The sequence below is a fragment of the Lathamus discolor genome, unplaced genomic scaffold (genome assembly GCF_037157495.1).
Source record: "Lathamus discolor isolate bLatDis1 unplaced genomic scaffold, bLatDis1.hap1 Scaffold_147, whole genome shotgun sequence".
Taxonomy (NCBI): domain Eukaryota; kingdom Metazoa; phylum Chordata; class Aves; order Psittaciformes; family Psittacidae; genus Lathamus; species Lathamus discolor.
Window position 1 is genome coordinate 56,067 of NW_027069176.1, and position 3,934 is coordinate 60,000.

Below are 3,934 nucleotides of genomic sequence, written 5' to 3' on the forward strand. Positions count from 1 at the left end.
CAGCCAGAGACGTGTTTCGCGGCGGGACGGGGTGGTGGGCTGTGTGTCAGCAGACGGACACGCGAAACCAAAAAAACAACCAAGCCCCCACGGAACAAAACAAGCTGGCGAGCACCGGGACCCAGGCTGCTGCCTCTGCCCGCCCGGCCCCCAGCACCAGCCAGAGGCTGTTTCAGGGGGGATTGTCAGATGACGGAGCGGGAAAGCCGAGGCAACCCCTAACAGCCGAGAAAAGGCTGGCGAGTGCCCGGCAGCGCCGGGACCCGCGCCTCACCCGCCCGGCAAGCGCTGCCCGAGCCTGCGAGCCTCCCGGAGGGCGGGCGGACGGCGAGCTCGCGGTGGGGGCCGCCGTTTGCCGTCGGGTCGAGCCGGCTCCGCCGGGACTTTGCCGGATTTGCAGGGACCCGCGCCTCACCCGCCCGGCAAGCGCTGCCCGAGCCTGCGAGCCTCCCGGAGGGCGGGCGGACGGCGAGCTCGCGGTGGGGGCCGCCGTTTGCCGTCGGGTCGAGCCGGCTCCGCCGGGACTTTGCCGGATTTGCAGGGACCCGCGCCTCACCCGCCCGGCAAGCGCTGCCCGAGCCTGCGAGCCTCCCGGAGGGCGGGCGGACGGCGAGCTCGCGGTGGGGGCCGCCGTTTGCCGTCGGGTCGAGCCGGCTCCGCCGGGACTTTGCCGGATTTGCAGGGACCCGCGCCTCACCCGCCCGGCAAGCGCTGCCCGAGCCTGCGAGCCTCCCGGAGGGCGGGCGGACGGCGAGCTCGCGGTGGGGGCCGCCGTTTGCCGTCGGGTCGAGTCGGCTCCGCCGGGACTTTGCCGGATTTGCAGGGACCCGCGCCTCACCCGCCCGGCAAGCGCTGCCCGAGCCTGCGAGCCTCCCGGAGGGCGGGCGGACGGCGAGCTCGCGGTGGGGGCCGCAGTTTGCCGTCCGGTCCAGCCGGCTCCGCCGGGACTTTGCCGGATTTGCAGGGACCCGCGCCTCACCCGCCCGGCAAGCGCTGCCCGAGCCTGCGAGCCTCCCGGAGGGCGGGCGGACGGCGAGCTCGCGGTGGGGGCCGCCGTTTGCCGTCGGGTCGAGCCGGCTCCGCCGGGACTTTGCCGGATTTGCAGGGACCCGCGCCTCACCCGCCCGGCAAGCGCTGCCCGAGCCTGCGAGCCTCCCGGAGGGCGGGCGGACGGCGAGCTCGCGGTGGGGGCCGCCGTTTGCCGTCGGGTCGAGCCGGCTCCGCCGGGACTTTGCCGGATTTGCAGGGACCCGCGCCTCACCCGCCCGGCAAGCGCTGCCCGAGCCTGCGAGCCTCCCGGAGGGCGGGCGGACGGCGAGCTCGCGGTGGGGGCCGCAGTTTGCCGTCCGGTCGAGCCGGCTCCGCCGGGACTTTGCCGGATTTGCAGGGACCCGCGCCTCACCCGCCCGGCAAGCGCTGCCCGAGCCTGCGAGCCTCCCGGAGGGCGGGCGGACGGCGAGCTCGCGGTGGGGGCCGCAGTTTGCCGTCCGGTCCAGCCGGCTCCGCCGGGACTTTGCCGGATTTGCAGGGACCCGCGCCTCACCCGCCCGGCAAGCGCTGCCCGAGCCTGCGAGCCTCCCGGAGGGCGGGCGGACGGCGAGCTCGCGGTGGGGGCCGCCGTTTGCCGTCGGGTCGAGCCGGCTCCGCCGGGACTTTGCCGGATTTGCAGGGACCCGCGCCTCACCCGCCCGGCAAGCGCTGCCCGAGCCTGCGAGCCTCCCGGAGGGCGGGCGGACGGCGAGCTCGCGGTGGGGGCCGCCGTTTGCCGTCGGGTCGAGCCGGCTCCGCCGGGACTTTGCCGGATTTGCAGGGACCCGCGCCTCACCCGCCCGGCAAGCGCTGCCCGAGCCTGCGAGCCTCCCGGAGGGCGGGCGGACGGCGAGCTCGCGGTGGGGGCCGCCGTTTGCCGTCGGGTCGAGTCGGCTCCGCCGGGACTTTGCCGGATTTGCAGGGACCCGCGCCTCACCCGCCCGGCAAGCGCTGCCCGAGCCTGCGAGCCTCCCGGAGGGCGGGCGGACGGCGAGCTCGCGGTGGGGGCCGCAGTTTGCCGTCCGGTCCAGCCGGCTCCGCCGGGACTTTGCCGGATTTGCAGGGACCCGCGCCTCACCCGCCCGGCAAGCGCTGCCCGAGCCTGCGAGCCTCCCGGAGGGCGGGCGGACGGCGAGCTCGCGGTGGGGGCCGCCGTTTGCCGTCGGGTCGAGCCGGCTCCGCCGGGACTTTGCCGGATTTGCAGGGACCCGCGCCTCACCCGCCCGGCAAGCGCTGCCCGAGCCTGCGAGCCTCCCGGAGGGCGGGCGGACGGCGAGCTCGCGGTGGGGGCCGCCGTTTGCCGTCGGGTCGAGCCGGCTCCGCCGGGACTTTGCCGGATTTGCAGGGACCCGCGCCTCACCCGCCCGGCAAGCGCTGCCCGAGCCTGCGAGCCTCCCGGAGGGCGGGCGGACGGCGAGCTCGCGGTGGGGGCCGCCGTTTGCCGTCGGGTCGAGTCGGCTCCGCCGGGACTTTGCCGGATTTGCAGGGACCCGCGCCTCACCCGCCCGGCAAGCGCTGCCCGAGCCTGCGAGCCTCCCGGAGGGCGGGCGGACGGCGAGCTCGCGGTGGGGGCCGCAGTTTGCCGTCGGGTCGAGCCGGCTCCGCCGGGACTTTGCCGGATTTGCAGGGACCCGCGCCTCACCCGCCCGGCAAGCGCTGCCCGAGCCTGCGAGCCTCCCGGAGGGCGGGCGGACGGCGAGCTCGCGGTGGGGGCCGCCGTTTGCCGTCGGGTCGAGCCGGCTCCGCCGGGACTTTGCCGGATTTGCAGGGACCCGCGCCTCACCCGCCCGGCAAGCGCTGCCCGAGCCTGCGAGCCTCCCGGAGGGCGGGCGGACGGCGAGCTCGCGGTGGGGGCCGCCGTTTGCCGTCGGGTCGAGTCGGCTCCGCCGGGACTTTGCCGGATTTGCAGGGACCCGCGCCTCACCCGCCCGGCAAGCGCTGCCCGAGCCTGCGAGCCTCCCGGAGGGCGGGCGGACGGCGAGCTCGCGGTGGGGGCCGCCGTTTGCCGTCCGGTCCAGCCGGCTCCGCCGGGACTTTGCCGGATTTGCAGGGACCCGCGCCTCACCCGCCCGGCAAGCGCTGCCCGAGCCTGCGAGCCTCCCGGAGGGCGGGCGGACGGCGAGCTCGCGGTGGGGGCCGCCGTTTGCCGTCGGGTCGAGCCGGCTCCGCCGGGACTTTGCCGGATTTGCAGGGACCCGCGCCTCACCCGCCCGGCAAGCGCTGCCCGAGCCTGCGAGCCTCCCGGAGGGCGGGCGGACGGCGAGCTCGCGGTGGGGGCCGCCGTTTGCCGTCGGGTCGAGCCGGCTCCGCCGGGACTTTGCCGGATTTGCAGGGACCCGCGCCTCACCCGCCCGGCAAGCGCTGCCCGAGCCTGCGAGCCTCCCGGAGGGCGGGCGGACGGCGAGCTCGCGGTGGGGGCCGCCGTTTGCCGTCGGGTCGAGCCGGCTCCGCCGGGACTTTGCCGGATTTGCAGGGACCCGCGCCTCACCCGCCCGGCAAGCGCTGCCCGAGCCTGCGAGCCTCCCGGAGGGCGGGCGGACGGCGAGCTCGCGGTGGGGGCCGCAGTTTGCCGTCAGGTCTAGCCGGCTCCGCCGGGACTTAGCCGGATTTGCAGGGAGAGTTCCGCGCGCCGTCTCTGGGGGGGACTTCAGGCTCGCGGCGGACTTAGCCGCATTTCCCAGGTCCCGCGATAGATCTTGCCGGGCGCGTCGCTTCCGGAGGCGGTCGAGGAGGCGGCCGTTTCTCGCTGCCTCCAGTTGAGTCATCGAAAATTGCGTCGTCGCTGGCGCACCAACCGGGTGAGCCTACAAGTCTGGTGTTGCGCTCCAGCGCGGGCGGAGAAGTGTCTGTCCGTATTACAGGAGCGAGTAGTGGCTCGTCTCCGCAGCAGCGCTAGCTGAGAGGC